The sequence below is a fragment of the Gopherus evgoodei genome, unplaced genomic scaffold (assembly GCF_007399415.2).
Source record: "Gopherus evgoodei ecotype Sinaloan lineage unplaced genomic scaffold, rGopEvg1_v1.p scaffold_36_arrow_ctg1, whole genome shotgun sequence".
NCBI classification, from domain to species: Eukaryota; Metazoa; Chordata; order Testudines; family Testudinidae; genus Gopherus; species Gopherus evgoodei.
Genome location: NW_022060038.1, coordinates 1828150 through 1846195, shown reverse-complemented (window position 1 = coordinate 1846195; position 18046 = coordinate 1828150). Strand labels below are relative to the sequence as shown.

The 18046-nt window shown below is 43.3% G+C and overlaps 1 pseudogene; it reads right to left on the bottom strand.

Annotated features, from left to right (window-relative positions):
• Positions 1-5310: 5310 nt before the first annotated feature.
• LOC115641908 lies at positions 5311-6281 on the bottom strand (annotated as a pseudogene).
• Between the last annotated feature and the right edge of the window lie 11765 nt (positions 6282-18046).

Genomic DNA, 18046 nt, shown 5'->3' with positions numbered 1-18046 from the left:
ATCCTCAAAGATTTTTAAGCCCTGGCAGGGATGATTTAGTTGGGATTGGGAATGCCTTGAGCAGGGGGTTGGACTAGACTAGGTCTCTTCCAACTCTGATTTTCTATGATTCTATGATTCATTCTAATTGTTGATCAATTGTCTACTCAATTCCTTAAAAATGTTTCATTCGTTATCAAATCTGTTCAAGAGGCGAAACACAAAACATCAGTTTTACTGCTCTAACCCCATAATAAAATAGTACAGAGGGGGAAAAGGTTTTATATGATACCAGTCTCTGGGAAGCCATCTCATTCAGTGATGTTATATTCCCCTTATGCAGAAAGTGTGCTCCCCAAAAGTACATATTTCAGCTTTTGTCACTTAAATGAAAATTTCACAAGTTATGCATCTCTTTACATGTCATTAAAATCCAACCCTTCAGTGTCCCAGTTTCCTAATGTAAGCGGGTAACTATTCTGGGGAATTTCCTGGCTTCTGCACTACCCCAGGGGAATTGGCTAGCAAAAGGATTGGAGTCCCTACTCCCATTCCCTTAATCCCAAGGCCTCCTTGACCTTAAGGGCTCCCCTTCCACTGTCCTGTGTGGCATAGTCATAAGAACATAAGAATAACCATATTGGGTCAGACCAAAGATCCATCCAGCCCAGTGTCCTGTCTATCGACAGTGGCCAATGCCACGTGCCCCAGAGGGAATGAATGTAACAGGTAATGATCAAGTGATCTCTCTCCTGCCGTCCATCACCACCTTCTGACAAACCGAGGTCAAAGACACCATTCCTTACCCATCCTGACTAATAGCCATTAATGGACAACCTCCATGAATTTATCCAGTTCTCTTTTAAACTCTGTTATAGTCCTAGCAGTCACAACTTCCTCAGGCAAGGAATTCCACAAGTTGACTGTGCGCTGTGTGAAGAAGGGCTTCCTTTCATTTGTTTTAATTCTAGTACACATTAATTTAATTTGGTGGCCCCTAGTTCTTATATTATGGGAACAAATAAATAACTTTTCCTTATTCACTTTCTTCACATCACTCATGATTTTATATACCTCTATCATATCCCCCTTAGTCTCCTCTTTTCCAAGCTGAAAAGTCCTAGCCTCTTTAATTTCTCCTCATATGGGACCCGTTCCTAACCCCTAGTCATTTTGATTTCCTTTCTCTGAACTTTCTCTAATGCAAGTATATCTTTTTTTGAGATGAGGAGACCATATCTGTATGGAGTATTCAAGATGTGGGCATACCAAGGATTTCTATAACGGCAATAATATATTCTCTCTCTTATTCTCTATCCCCTTTCTAATAATTTCTAACATTTTGTTTGTTTTTTTGACTGTAGCTGCACATTGCGTGAATGTTTTCAAAGATGACTCCAAGATCTTTTTCCTGATTAGTTGTAGGTAAATTAGCCACCATCATATTGTATGTATAGTTGGGGTTATTTTTCGGAATGTGTATTATTTTACATTTATCCACTTTAAATTTCATTTGCCATTTTGTTGCCCAATCACTTAGTTTTGTGAGATTTTTTTGAAGTTCTTCACAGTCTGCTCTGGTCTTAACTATCTTGAGCAATTTAGTATCATCTGCAAACTTTGCCACCTCACTTTTTACCCCTTTCTTCAGATTATTTATTAATAAGTTGAATTGGATTGCTCCTAGGACTGACCCTTGGGGAACACCTCTAGTTACCCCTCTGCATTCTTAAAATTTACCATTTATTCCTACCCTGTCTTAACTAGTTCTCAATCCATGAAAGGATCTTCACTCTTATCACATGATAACTTAATTTACATAAGAGCCTTTGGTGAGGAGCCTTGTCAAGGCTTTCTGGAAATATAAGTACACTATGTCCACTGGATCCTCATTGTCCACATGTTTGTTGACTCCTTCAAAGAACTCTAATAGATTAGTAAGACACGATTTCCCTTTACAGAAACCAGGCTGACTTTTGCCCAACAATTTATGTTCTTCTGTCACTGACAATTTTATTCTTTACTATCGTTTCAACTAATTTGCCTGGTACTGGTGCCTCACCTCTAGAGCCCTTTTTAAATATTGGCATTACATTAGCTATCTTCTAGTCATTGGGAACATAAGCTGATTGAAAGGACAGGTTACAAACCATAGTTAGTAGTTCCACAATTTCACATTTGAGTTCTTTCAGAACTCTTGGGTGAATACCGTCTGGTCTCAGTGGCTTGTTACTGTTAAGTTTATTAATTAATTCCAAAACCTCCTCTAGTTCCACATCGGTCTGTGATAATTCTTCAGATTTGTCACCTACAAAAGCCAGCTCAGGTTTGGGGAATCTCCCTAACATCCTCAACCGTGAAGACTGAAGCAAAGAGTTCATTTAATTTCTCCTCAATAACTTTATCATCTTTAAGTGTTCCTTTTGTATCTCAATTGTCCAGTGGCCCCACTAGTTTTTTAGCAGCCTTCCTTCTTCTGATGTACTTAAAAAACATTTTGTTATTAACTTTGGAGTTTTTGGCTAGCCGTTCTTCAAACTCCTCTTTGGCTTTTCTTATTACACTCTTGCACTTAAATTGGCAGTGTTTATGCTCCTTTCTATTTACCTCACTAGGATTTGACTTCCACTTTTTAAAGGAAGTCTTTTTATCTCTCACTGCTTCTTTTACATGGTTCTTAAGCCACGGTGGCTCTTTTTTAGCTCTTTTACTGTGTTTCTTAATTTGGGGTATACATTGAAGTGGGGCCTCTCTTACAGTGTCTTTGAAAAGTGTCCATGCAGCTTGCAGGGATTTCACTTTAGTCACTGTACCTTTTAATTTCTGTTTAACTAACCCCCTCATTTTTGCATAGTTCCCCTTTCTAAAATTAAATGCCACAGTGTTAGGCTATTGAGGTGCTCTTCACACCACAGGAATGTTAAATGTTATTATATTATGGTCACTATTTCCAAGCAGTCTTGTTATAGTTACTTCTTGGACCAGCTCCTTTGCACCACTCAGGACTAAATTGAGAATTTCCTCTCTCCTTGTGGGTCCCGGTACCAGTCGCTCCAAGAAACAGCCATTTAAAGTATTGAGAAATTTTCTCACCTCTGCATTTTGTTCTGAGGTGACATATTCCCAGTCAATATGGGGATAACTGAAATCCCCCATTATTGTCCTCATTCCATGTCAATGGAGGAGATCCCACCACCTCCCTAGGAAACCCATTCCAGTGTTTCATCCTCCGCCTAGTGAAATAGTGTTTCCTAATCACTTGGACATTTGATTGTAGTCTCTGTCTCATCTCTTTCACAATGTCCAAGATGAAATCTTGACACCTAAGTCTGATGCCTTGGACAGCAGGAACAGTCAGTGTGTATTTTGAAAGTTTCAGCTGAAAGCAAGTATAGAGGTGCGGACTCATCCCTGTGGCGTCTCCTGCTGGTGACTTCTGGGAAATAGCTTGTTTGTGCTGCCCCCTGGCAGTACCCCCACAGTTCTGGGTCTCCCCCTCCCCGGGGAACCCCCACCCACTATTCCTGCTTTGCCTCAGTCTTGGCTACTGGCAAGTCTCCATGTAGCCCCCGTTCACTGGGGCAGACTGCAGTATAAGCCACTCATCACAGGCAAAGGGGTTTGGACCTGCTGCCTGTGGCTACCCCTCTGTACCCCCAGTACCTGTCTGGCCTTACACTACGTTGCAGCCTGGGGGTTTTACCAGGCAGAGCCCTACAGCTCCCTTGCCCTATTCCCCAGCCCTACTTCCCTCAGGTACTCTCTCAACTTCCAGCAGCCAGGCCCTTCGCTCTCTGAATGCAGAGAGAGAGAGATTGAGACTGCTTCAGCCTAGCAGTCCCTTATAGGGCCAGCTGAGTCCGTTTGGGGTGTGGCCACAGCTGCGGCTGTTTCCCCACTCAGCCTGGACTGTTCTCCCAGCCTGCCAGCCCTCTCCCAGGGCTCGAGCGGGTCACCACGCCACTAGAGCAAGTATAAAAATCCACTGTACAAAGTGGTAAGTCTTTGGTCTCCGTGGCAATTTCATGGCTTAACACAGCAGTCTGTTACGCGGATTTTTCAAAACCCCAGCTGGGAAATCTTAACCCTTTCACTCCAAGCAGTGTCAGGATCAAAGAAATGAGAACACAGCAATGCAGTCTGATCAAGGATTAAATGCAAGTAAACATGCTCTTGCCTAACACTGCAGTTTATTTGATTTAAGCACACACAGACATAAGCAATAGGTTTCAAACATCCCAGCTATTTACCTAAGAGCTGGAATGGTATTGAGTAAGTAACAGCAGGTTCGCAGTGGTCAGTTGCTCACCCACCAGAGAGGAAGGGATTCAGGAAAAAAATCTTTCAAGATGGCTTCAGAGGACTGCTCCAAAGTACGCTGTATTAGCTAATCTTTTTTAACTTCTACAAAATGCATAGATCATAGTGACCCCTACTGGATCATCACTTTTCCTAACTTTCAGAAAACTTCTACTATCATGGGCATCTAGACTCTAGGTTCACATTCATTTATATTCTTTCTTTCTAATTTATTTACTTGTCTGTCTGCTCCTTCCATTCTGATTAGCAGAAACTGCCAGCTAGATTTTAACTTTGCATCTAAAAGCCTGCTTTCCAATTAACCCTTAATTATGTTGTGCTCTCTTTTATTAATTCATAGTGACCGAGTGCACACCCTATGGTTGTAATTGGCTTGAACACATTCTGGGGTACACACCCTCGAACCTAGGATAACACGCTCCAGTTTTCAAAAACACAAAGGTTCACAACTCTCACCATTAAGTTCTAGTTGAATGTCCTGAATTCCTGCAGCAGCGTTCCTGTATTAGCACTTTCCAACTGAAACATTTGGTTTATCCTCCAGGCTTTCTGAAGTATTGGACATATTAAATTCAGGTAAATTTTGATCACCGTATCATTGTACTTAGGATGAAGAAATTCAGTATTATAGTTGCTTGCTTTCTTTTTCTTTTTTTTGGCTATCAGAAAGCATTGCTTCAGTTCTCCAAACTGATCAAGAATGCTGTTCAAACAGGGTCTAATGGAAATCCACCTGGCTTCACAAAGTTGCAGTATCTTTTGGTGTCTGGAAGTCAAAGAAAGGGAAGGGACAGGGTGTGTGGAGGTGGGGGCTGATGAGTGACACTGAAAGAGATTGGGTGATCGTCAGAGAGCAGGAACGCAGCAACAGAGAGAGCAGTGCTTGGTGATGGAGTGATAAGATGTTAGTTGTGAGGAGCTTTTAAGACTGTGAACTTACACAATGGTGAGCTCAACCAAACTTGGACGGATTGCCGTTGACTAATGAGGGAATATCCTTTACCCCGCTTGTCAGAGAGGTTCAGAGTCACTGGCCCCAGTTGATGACATTCCACAGATGTATTTGCGCATTTTGTCACAAAGCTCTTTGGTTTTGACACCATAAACAATAGGGTTGAGCACGGGAAGGAGGAGGTAATACAGATTGGCCAAGATAATGTGTACGTAGGGAGCATACCCTGACCAAATCAGTATGTCAGAGTGGAGAAAAGGAAGATAGGATAAGCCATCAGCATCACACAGATGTGGGCTGTGCATGTGTTGAGGGCTTTCTGGTGGGCTTTCCTGGAGGGTATTCTGAGGACATCCCTGATTATCAGACCATAGGACAGGGCAATGAGTGTCAGGTCAAACCCGAGGACTATAAATACTATCACCAAGCCATACATCCTGTTCACTGTGATGTCCCCACATGACATCTTTGCCACAGCCATGTGGTCGCAGTACGTATGGGGGATAATGCGGTTGGCACAGAATGAATGCCTGCTCAGGAGCAGAGGCAGGGGCAGAACTAAGAGAAGAGCTCTTGTAAAACACATTAGCCCTAGAGTAGCTATTCGTTTATTTGTGAAGATGGTGGCATATCTCAGAGGGTTACATATGGCAACATAGCGATCAAAGGCCTTTGTCACGAGAACGGCTGAATGTGTCACAGAACCCGCGTGAAGGAAGAACATCTGGGTGAGGCAGCCACCCAAAGTAATTCCTTTCAAATTGAACCAAAATATACACAGTGCCTTTGGCACAATGGAAGTAGATGCACCAATTTCTGTGAGCGCCAGCATGCAAAGCAGCAGGTACATTGGTTCATGTAGGGTCTGCTCTTTGCCTACAACAAACAGAACCATGAAATTTCCCAACAGGCCGATAAAGTAGAACGTGGAGAAAGGGATGGAAATCCAGATGTGAGCAGCTTCCAGGCCGGGGTTTCCCATTAGGATGAATGATGAACGGTCAGAATCACTGAGACTGAAATGTGCCATGAGGTGATCTATGCATCGATTGTGCTCAGAAATGCTCAAGGTGTCTGTGAAGTAAGAGAAGCAGAGTGAGGGGGATTACATGCTTTATAATAAATAGCACAATAAATATTTTATAGTTATTAACACTCTGGAAAGAGTGGTGAACAATGAAATGCCAACATTTGCAGATGGCACCAGATTATTGACGTCATAGTCAAGTCTAGAGAAGTCTTCACATTGAGCTAACCAACCAAGGTGAATGGGCAGCATGATGGCAGATGAACTTCAATGTCAATAACTGCAACGTGCACACCCATTGTAGGAAAAAGATTGAATTCCTCAAATATCTAACAAGGTTCTAATTTAACTGTATGAACTGAGGACAGTGACCTGGGTGTCATGGTACACAGCTCTGTAAAACCCTGCTCAGAGTGCAAGTATGTCAGAAACTAAGCAAAACATTGTAATCCAGGAGGAGTGTGTTTGGAAATCATAAAGGAAATACAATGCCATGAGAGCAATCAGTCAATACTTCACACCCCTCTGGTCTCCTCTTTGAAGTATGGGTCTCCCTCCTCACACAGGTTATTACAGAACTAGAGGGATTCAGGTAAGGTCAACAAAAATAACCAAAGGCCTGGGAAAACTCTCCTTATGATATAGATTGGAAAGATTGGGATTGTTACCTTAACAAGGAGGTGTATTAGAGGGGCCATGAGAAAAGTCTATGAAATACTGACTCGTAGAGAGTAGATCGAGAATGTGTTCTGCCTGTCTCATAACACATTATCAAGAGGACAATAAATGAAACTGAAATATGGAAAATTCAAAACGGATGAAAAAAAATGCTTTCTTCTCTCAGTGCCTAATTAGGCTGAGGAGCTCGTCGCCACAAGAGGTATTTGAGGCCATGAGGCAAATGAGAAACTGGAGGGGTTTGGAGGTTTAGATGGATAGCGAGACTATCCAGTTACAATACTTACAGATAAATAAATATTTTGGAATGTCTATACACTGACGTGTTTCAGGGCACAAGCCAAGAGGTCGCTGTTAGGTGACACCCTCAGGGATGGTTAGGTCATCCCTGAATCCACCTACTTCTTGGTTTCCTTCAATTTGTTCTGCAACATCTGGATATTTCAACATTGTCATTCCTATATTGAAAAGAGCCAAATTTTCCCCATGGAAGCAGTCATTTTAATGCTGGGCTATGACTTTCTGCTTAAGAGAATGGGTATGAAGGGCATAAGGGTCTTGTTATTTATGGCTACAGGCCTGCACCTCTGTTACTTCCCATCTTCCTTGTGGTAAGACACTTTCATGCAGGCACCCAGCTTTGTCTGAGAGATAAGTTACAGATGTTACCTGACAAGTATAAGCAGAGGCATGTGACAACAACTCATCTGCTAACCATTCTCATGCCTGAATATCGATGAAGTTTGCAGATGACACAAAATTGTGGGATTGTAAATAATGAAGAGGACACGTCACTGATTCAGAGCAATCTCCATTGGTTGGTAAACTGGGTCGAAGCAAACAATGTGAGTTCTAACATGGCTATGTAGATATCTCTGTCTAGGAACAAAGAATTCAGGCAATGCTTAAACAATGGGGGACTACTGTGGGAAGTGCAATGACCATGAAGAAGATTTGGGGGCCAAGGAATAATTAGCTGCACATGAGCTCTCCGTGTGACCATGTGGTGAAAAAAGCCAGTTTGATTTTGGGCTGTTAAGCAGGAAAATCTGAAGGAGAGGTAGAGAAGTAATTTTACCTCTGGGTTCAGCACTGGTGTGACTGCTGTTGGAATCCTGTATCTAGTTCTTGTGTCCACAATTAAAGATGGATGTTGATATGCTGAAGAGGTTTCAGAGAAGAATCAGACTTAGTAAAAGATTAGAAATATTGCCTTATAGTGATAGACTCAATGAGCTCAATCTATTTAATTACCAATGATGGTAAAGAGGTGACTGGACAACAGTCTGTAACTAGGTACACGGAGAACCAATATTTTAAAATAGGCTTTTCAACCTAGGATACAGAGGTGTAACACGATTCAATGGCTGGAAGTTGAAGGTAAAGAAATTATGACTGGAAATAAGGTGTACATTTTAAACTGGTGAGAATAATTAACCGCTGGAACAATTTACCAATGGTCTTCATGGATCCTTCATCACTGAGAATTTGTAAATCAAGATTGGGAGTCTCTCTAAAAGTTCTTCTCTAGGAATAATATTGGGGAAATTCTCAGACCTGTCTTATAGAGACTAGATGATCACAGTGGTCCCTTCTGGCCTTGGAATCTACAAACATGTATCCACAAGTCAGCTAGAGATATTTTTCCTGCAAGCTTGTGCCTGAGTTTACTGAAGGAAATTTTTTTTCTGTTCATGACTGTGTTGAATTTAACCCTATGGGGAGAAATTCTCATGTGACTCTGGCGCATTGGAAATATTACGCTAAGTGGGTATTTTACGAGGCTGAGGGATCCCATGAGGCACTGCATGGATGAACATTTTAGGTGAGAAAAATAATGGTTTGACCCAATAAAATCTCCACACTGAGGAATGAGTGTACACCCTTCATTATTAATGAGAAACAGAGCTTGTTAGCAATTGGTCCCAGAGCATCCTGGGTTAAATGTTTGTTTCCCAGTGGCCCACTGTTTCAGTCAGCTTCCAGTGGCTCATCCATGTGGCAGCTGTATTTATGTAAGCTCACATGTCGCAGAGTTGCCTGCTTTCATTATACTGTGTGCATACTTCTCTGCTTGCCAGTTGTTCCTATGTTGCAGCCTTAAAGCGCCAGGCGGTGTGTATGGGTGTAACAAGAAAAGCCATAAAGATGCCTGCCTTGACATGTGCCACTCGTGTGTGAGATTTTTCACTGGTGAGACACAGCCAGTGATTACCACCCAGCCAAGGGAGCAGATGTGGTAGGAGGCACCTCACCCCCTGCAGAGGAAGAGGTGATGCGTCTTGGAGTTTGTGAGAGCTAGAGATGACTGAGGAACATGCAAATGACATAGGTGACCAAGCATGCTGTTGGAATTAGGGGAGTCTCGCATGGTGAAGGAGAAGAGGAAGAAGGGGCCAGAGGATGATGGGAGATTGGGATGGGAGATGATGGGAGATTGGAGCAGCTGAGGAGCAAAGTGTGATGGTTTCCTCCAGAGTGCCACCTAACACTGGGATACCACAGATTCCTCTGACTCACCAGCCTGGGCTCCCTCTCTCAATGTGCTGCTCTGACAGACTGTAGACCTTCTTCTGGTACTTCACCTCATCCAGCATTCATGCAGGCGGTGGTCCTGGGTCACCCCCAATGCCAAATCACCACTGGGCACCCCAGAGCCCCCCACCCAGTAGCAGCGGTCACCCTTGACTACCCAACATAAGGCAAAACCCCAGGACCCCCCTCTCCCTGCTACAGGGTATTAGCTGTGCCCTACGGACTCCTCCAGAACACCAAAAATTTAGGCAGTGATACCTCATACAAGTCATGGACTGGTCATGGGTCCATGAATTTATGTTTATTGCCCATGACCTGTCCATGTCTTTTACTAACAATGCCATTTATTAAATCTTAGCCTTACATACAGGCTGTCTGGAGCATTCTCGGGAAGGGTCATCAGGTGAGACCCATCTCCTGTGGCCTATTGTTTTCTTAATGGCTCATTGCCCTGAATAGTCCCTCCCCAAACATCTATCTAGACTGAAAGCAACATGCCAAGTGGGTGTTACCCAGCTGTAATGACATATGAAATATAGATACGCGGTCTGTATTTATAACTTCAGATGCAAAGAGGATCAATGCACACAAATAGGATAACCGTATTCAGAACATCATAACTTTTCCAATGGCATCTTACAGGACTCATCTTGCATAAAATGTATCAGAATTATGCTATAATCACATCATACCAATATCTCTATGGAGAATACGGGGTGCAGAGTCAGGCAAAGCTCAGTGATTCTTTTCACCAGTCAAATGCCTGAACTTATGTAAGGAGAGACAGGAGTGCAGAACTGAGTTGGAAAGAGACCTGAGTCAAGGTGACACCCGGGCTGCAGTTCTGGGGCTTGCCAGAGCAAAGAGACCCTGAGACTGACCCAAGCCAACAATCACAAAGAAAAATTTAATTTCAACAGTGCTGCCCACTTGTCGCTCTATATGTTGCTCCTCGCCCCCAGAACTGATATGCATTTAGAACTCCCTCTGCAAGAAAATCATTAAATTCCTTCAGTCTAACATTTAAAAGCTTAAAAATAAGCCCCAGTACTGCTTGCCGCTACATCCCTTACCTGTCCCCACCACCTCCAGTGCTGCCCTCCTGTCTGTGAACAGCCTGCTCCCTACTGCACAACCCACAGTGCTGATAACTTTTCCATGTAGGTCCCCCACCCCCACAAATTCTAGCCCTGTCACACAGTGATACCCTTCTCCCAGGACCAAAACCAGGTGCCAGATCCCACAGCGACAGCTCACAGAAATATCTCCTCAGACTAGGCTGAACTCAGAGTCTGTCTGCACCGGGGAAAAGGGACAGATCAGCCTGAACTGATTTTCTGGGGGAAAGGGAACCCCAGAGGCAGCTCAGCCTGTGCAGGGAAGGAGAGAGGGACAGACATGGCTGGAGGGAGAGAGGACGTGAAGACTAAAAGTAGGCAGTGTGAGTAACTCTTCCTCAAAATGACACAAAGCATTAACGTTGCAGCCTGTTAGGAACCTGGACAGACCTTCCTGAGGCTGTGCTTTTGTGTTGGCAGTTGCTGAGCTTACTATGAGGCTGTAGTGGGATTGCTAACAGGTGGACAGATGGTCCAGATGGTGGATGGTATCAGAGACAACTGCTACTGTGTGGTCCATGTTATGTCACTGTCTGAGACACCCAGAAGGCCTCATTATTCCTCTTTGGTCTGTGCATTAGGCAGGATTCCATTCCCTGTTTCATCCAGTTTCAGACTCCATGCCACTGTGACTTGGATACAGTATATTGCTCCGGCCTCCCAACCCCCCAAACACACACAAACACTGTGTTCCTGGACCTCCCCCGATGAGATTTGTAGCAGCACCTGTTTCCTCTAAGCCAGAAACATACTTTATTTTTAGTGGTTTTTGGTGCTTCTTGTCTGCTCCAGAACCAGAGATACAGGGGCACAGAGTGAGCAAAGCACATGTCCTCCCTGAAGAAAACTGTTATCCTAATTGTTTTAAACCTTTAAACCTCTGAGTTTGAAATTTCAGCAACTCTCCTCTTCTGTCAGTTCTTCTTTGGTCCAGACGAGTTCCCTCATCCTCAGAGGCCATGCGACCACTCCAGTTGAAGTCACTGGAGGCTCATGGCCAGTGTAAATGAGGCCAATTATTTAAGTTCCTATATGTGGATTTAGGGTGAAACTCTGGCCTTGTTGGGAGTTTTGCCATTGATCTCAAAGGGATCAAGATTTTACTCTTAGTGTTTAAATTTTGGGTCCCAGCTGCACAAATCACAGTTTTGGGTCCTGCTGCAGAGAGCGCTATTCTGTCAGAGTGCTGAGAGAGTCTGAAGGAAACACCCAGTTTATATGGTGTTCTGAGACTGGGCATGAAAGTTTGTGATTCCAAAACACGTAGGCCCTGATTTTGCTCTCAGGGAGGCCTGTGGCAATGTGGAGTGACCCACTAATGGAAGAATATGAGAGCAGAATCTGGCTGTTGTGTGACCCATTCTTGTTATGAACTCTCTAGTAAGCAGATACCCACTGCAGAAGTTGTGACTGCACTTCCTAAAAGGGCAATGAAGTTGCTGAATTGGAAAAATTAAATGAACCATAGAAAAAACCTCTCTGCCCCAAAAAGGAAGCTACTGAGACAGATAGAAGGACACAGTAAGAGACAAGGAAATGATATTAAAAACAAATATTTGTCTAATCAATTTTCAATACATTTGTAGTTCCAATTTTACCAAGTAAATCCCTTGGTGTTTCTGAAAATACTAAACTGTTCAAGTCACCGTGCTGGTGAATTCCTGCCCAGATGGTTCTTGATTTGAACCCTCGAACCCTGCCTGACAGGAATGTGGAGACTTAAGGATCAGTTTATGATTCTCACATGTCTGACACTCAGCATGCTGGGCAGCGACCTTTATGTTTTCCCTGTATAGTCCCTGCGGTTTCTCAGGTTGGCCAGGAGTCCCAAACAATTCCCTCAGCTCCATGAGCAGTGGGAAGAGCAGAAAATAGACCCTGGAGAACTTCAGCATGAGAACCTCCCCCAGGAGTGAAGAAATGATTAGCCAATAACAGGGGCTCAGATTGTTACGGCAAACTGAGCCTTGCAGACTGTTCAGCCTAGCAATTCACAATGGCTATTTTTATTGTGTGTAATGTACTGTCATCTGCACCATGTGTGGCTACGCTGTCACAAGATACAGAACCAAAAACCATTTTCAATTAATCGTCACAGTGTACCCATTGCATACTGCCCATGAATTTGTAATATCCAGTCCATTAGCCTCTGAAAATCACTGCCACCCTCTTGAGGCCAAATGACTTGATAGTGAATTGATGCAAGGAGCCATTAGGAAAGGAATTGATAAGACTAGAGAAAGTACAATAATGCCACTATATAAATACCACACCATGGATGGTGCATGCAATGCTGGCCACCTAATTTTTTAAAAAAAGGATATTAGAAATGGAAAATTATAGAGAAAGGCCACAAAAAGGATTAGAGATATGGTACAGCTTCCATCTGAGGAGATATTAAAAAGACTGGAACTTTTCAGCTTGCAAAAGAGACAATTTACAGGTGTTAAGATAGAGAGCTATTAAATCATGAATGGTGTGGAGAAAGTGAATATAGAAATCTTGTTTACTCCTTCACATAACACAAGAACCAAGGGTCACTGTTGGGATTTTGTGGTTCCCAATGAGTCTGATGCTGGGTAGAATCAAGGGAATTCGATGCGATGCGATTCGATTTGATTTGATGCGTTTCAATTCAATTCAACAAGGCTTTATTTAATATGTACAAAAGGAGAGCCCCGATACAAAAATTGGGCAGAGTCCCTCCAGCAAGGAGTCCCTTCCCTTGCTATTTTATAACACTTGGCACCTACATAGCAAGTTACATAACACGAACCTCTAACCAATCAGATTTAACCTTTCCATAAGTGGATTTGTTTATCACATGGTCATAATTCTCCATTCCACATGCTGAGCTCACCCCTGTCCCCCTGGCCTTCTCTAGAATGTTCCTAAGGTGGTGAGCCACAGCATGCTTCCCTATGCATAAGCACCCTGCAAACCACATTTTATCCAAAATGAACAGAAGCATATCCTTCACACACAAGGAAATAGTATACACAACACACAGTCAACCTGTGGAACTCATTCTCAGGGGATGTTGTGAAAGTCAAAGGTAGATAAATTCAGTGGCTGTTAGCCAAAATGTTCAGATATGCAACACTATGTTCTTGGAGTCCCCAGCTTCTGATGACCAGATGATGGGACTGGATGACAGGAGATGGATCCCTCGATAATAGTCCTGTTCTGTTCTTTCCCTCTCAACACCTGGCATTGGCCACTGTTAGAAGATAGGATACTGGACTAAATGGACATTGGTCTGACCCAGTCGGTCCATTCTTATGTTTTTATCTGAGTCTCCTTTTTCTAATCTGGGTGCTGGATCTGATATTCGATGGTGCCCACATGCCTCACTACCTCAAATGGTCTCTGTCATTGAACCAGTAATTTGAATATGAAACATGTCAATAACAATAACACTGAATCCCCCATTTTGAACACTCATGGCTGGACCCCTTTGTTATAGGCCTTCTCTTGTACCCATTATGCATTTAGCAAAATTCTCCTAGCAAATGCTCACAAAGTCTTGAGGTGCTTGCTAAATTTGAGAATGTATTGGACTATGTTCATTGCTTGGGGTCTTTGCTCTTCCAAGCAGGTCTGGAAAGCCTAAAGGCTGCCTCCCAGACAGCAGTTGAAAAGAAGAAAACTTGGAGGCTTGAAGCACTTTCCTGGTAGCAAAAAGGAAGTGGGGGAAGAGTTGGTCTCAGCATTTGGAATTTGAGGATACAAACTTCTTTAAACTCGCCATCAAAGTTCTGTGAAATTGCTCTACAAACCCATAAGTTCTTAATACCTTTACCTTCATTAGATTCTAAGTTCTTTCATTAATTGTAAAGAGAAGTTATGTCCTTGATCAATAAGGATTTCTTGGGGTATTAGCACCGTGGAGAGGAATTCCATAAGCTCATTTGCTCATTTGGCTCATAGCTAGGGTGCTAGGTCTATGCCTAGCTGGCAATAAACTTGGCTGGGTGCCTTTGTCAGCGAAGTGTGCCTGTGGTCTTTCTTTATGAGTAACATCATGGTCTGCTGAACTAGCAGGTTACCTTATTTGTGAATACTGATAACACTCGATCTCCAAGGACAGAAGCGCTGAGCAGCCTCAACAGCGCTACCGAGGCAACAACATGCCAGCTTTTAGCACTTAACGATAGCCAGCTGATACTCTGAGCCCAGTGATGAGCAACTCTACACTCTGGAGCAGGTTTGGCGACTGTCTCAGTCACTGAGGTTCCACCATTTCCCCATTCACTACAGCAAGTTGTTCCCAGGCATGGCTAAGGATGCGATTATGTCATGGAAGTCACAGATTTAGTGACTGTCAGAGATCTCAGTGACATTTTCCACTTCAACTCTGGGGTGACGGAGACAGAGCTGTCAGCCAGAGGGAGCCCCCGAGTTCTTAGCTGCCATGGGTTGCCAAGGCCACAGCAGATCTCAGCAACCGCTGGTGTCTGGGGGACCTGGAGCTCCAAGTTATCATGTGTGGGGGGACCCAGAACTCCAAGCTGTCACGGGCAGTGGGGGCTCCGGGGCTCTGTGACACGGGCTGCAGCAAGGGCTCTGGAATTCTGCGACACTGGAACTGCAGTGGGGACCATGGAGATCTGAGCTGTTGGTCTGCAGCAGGGGACACGTAGCTGTTAGCTGTGTTGGCAGCAGGTGCTAGATCTCCTCCAATCCTGAAGCCGTTCTTGGGCTCTCATCCTCCTGACTGGGCTTTAATTGCCTGCCCCATTTAGTTTTAGTAAAAGTCACAGACAAGTGATGGGCTTACGTGTATTTCTGTTTATTGCCCGTGACATGTCCGTGACTTTTACTAAAAATAACTGTGACAAAATCTTAACCTTAGGCATGACTGATCATCTGGTCTCCCTGTATTTTCTGAACAAAATTTGGGTCTTGGGCCAGGATAGACTCCTTGGGTGAACACATTCTTGATGCTGTCTAAGGCTGTGGTCAATGCAAGTCCACTGACTTGCCTGGAAGTGTCCTCCACAACATCAGCTTTACCCTCCCCTGTTCCTATTAACTGCCATTTCATGTCCTTTCTATTTTCCTCAATGGAGTGTGACTTCCACTTTTTAAAGGATGTGGTTTGCCTGTAACTGCTTCTTTTACTTTGTTGTTTACCCACAGTGGCACTTTTTTGGTCCTCTACTATGTTTTCTTTCAATTTGGGGTTTACATTTAATGTGTTTTTATAAAGTTTTCAGGCAGCCTTCATAGAAGAATCTGAAATTGAATATGAATGTGCCAAAAATGCTTTGCAACCACAAGAGGTATGTTTAGAAGTAACAGAGGGAAAACGTCGTTTTGCTATTAATCCATTTGCAAATGAATATGTTTATGTGGGTCATAATTGTAGTGTGCCTTAGAAGTTGGTATCCTCTGTTCATAATTAATTATGTGTACAATATAATCCACAATCCCCATAAAAATACATGTTTTTGTCAACTTGTAGCCATGAAGGGATGAGGTTGCCAGATTTCCACTGCATTAAAGCCAAAGGTCACTTAATAACTGACCTAAAAGTACACAATCAATTTCTTGAAGCATTTTTTTTAATTCCGTTTGGTCTATACACCAAATAACAAAAGGAAGGTTTTGTTAGTTACCTAGTACAGATTTGATTAAAAACAAAACAAATAGACAAAAAAAAAAAGCTTCTAACCCCAGCAGAAGTTTGTCCACGTTAGCACCAAAGCTATCAAAGGATAATAAAATTCAAATTCAAAACCCCAGTACTGGTATTTGTTTCCTGACTGAGTGTTGGCAGGAGTTTCAAACAAACTGCAGCAATTGGCATTGTGAAAGTAGCCCAAAAGAACTGTAGCATAAAAACAACAAAAACATGTTTATGGTATATATTTCTAATTGCATTCAGTGACGGTAGTCAATATCCACATTTTGCATTGAAGTAGTTTGTTACTGTTAGTCGTTAGTTGGTTTATCTGCTGGGTTTCCTGAAGGATTGGACATGAAAAAAAATCACTGTACATATGATAAAGAAATTCAGCATTGTAATTTTTTTCTTTTCTGTTTGGCAATCTGAAAGTATACCTTCTGTTCATCAAACTGATCAGGAAACCTTTTCACAGAGGGACTAAGGGGAATCTGCACTATCATCTGGTAGTCTAGGAGTTATACAAAGGCTGAGTGACATGGTGTGTGAGGCTGAGGGCTGATGAGTGACAATGAAAGAGGATGGGTAATGGTCAAAAAGAGGGAGCTTAGCAACAGAGAGCACAGAGCTTGATGATGGAGTGATAAGACATTAGATGAGAGGAATTTCTCAGACTGCGAACTTCCAAAGTGCTGAGCTCAGCCAAACTGTGACAGGAAATCCTTGATTAATGAGAACCATCCTTTCACCCTCTTGTCGCACAGGTTGAAAGTCAGTGGCCTCTGGTGATCACCTTCTGCAAGTGTATTTTCCCACTTTATCACTCAGCTCTTGGGTTTTGACCCCATAAATGATGGGGTTGAGCACAGGAGGAACAAGCTGATAGAGGGTGGACAAGATGATGCGACCATAGGGAGTGATGTGTCCAATGAACCGGATTGTCAGGATGGTGAAGAAAACGGGAGTATAAAATATCATCAATACGCAAATGTGGGCTGTGCAGGTGTTGAGGGCTTTCTGGTGGGCTCTTTTGGAGGAAATTCTGAGGACGGCCCTAATGATGAGACCATAGGACAGGGCAATGAGCATCAGATCTGACCCCATGAGTAAAAATGGCATCACGAAGCTGTATGTCCTGTTGAATGTGATATCCCCACACGATATCATTGCCAAAAGCATGTGCTCGCAGTGCGTGTGGGGTATAATGCGGTTGTCACAGAATGGCAGCCTGCTCAGGGTCAGGGGCAGGGGCACCATGAAAAGTAAAGCTCTTACCAAACAAGCAAGCCCTAGCATAACTACTCGTGCATTGGTGAGGATGGTAGGGTATCTCAAAGGATTACATATGGCAACATAGCGATCAATGGCCATTAGCATGAGAACACCAGACTGCACAAAATTAACTGAGTGAATGAAGAAAATCTGGGTGAGGCAGCCACCCATAGTAATGCCTTTTAGATTAAACCAAAATATACAAAGAGCCTTTGCCATGACTGTACTAGACTTGGTGATGTCTGTGAGTGCCAGCATGCATATCAGCAGGTACATCGGCTTTTGCAGGGTCTCCTCTTTGCTTACAACAAACAGAACCATGAAATTTCCCAACAGGCAGATAATGTAGGATGTAGAGTAAGGGATGGAAATCCAGATGTGGACATCTTCCATGCCAGGGACGCCCATTAGGATGAATGTTGACGGGTCAGACTGGGTGAAGTTCAAAGCTGCCATGATGTCATCAATGCGTCGATCGAGCTTAGAAATGCTCAATATACCTGAGAAGGGAGAGGAGCACAGTGAGAGGGATTACA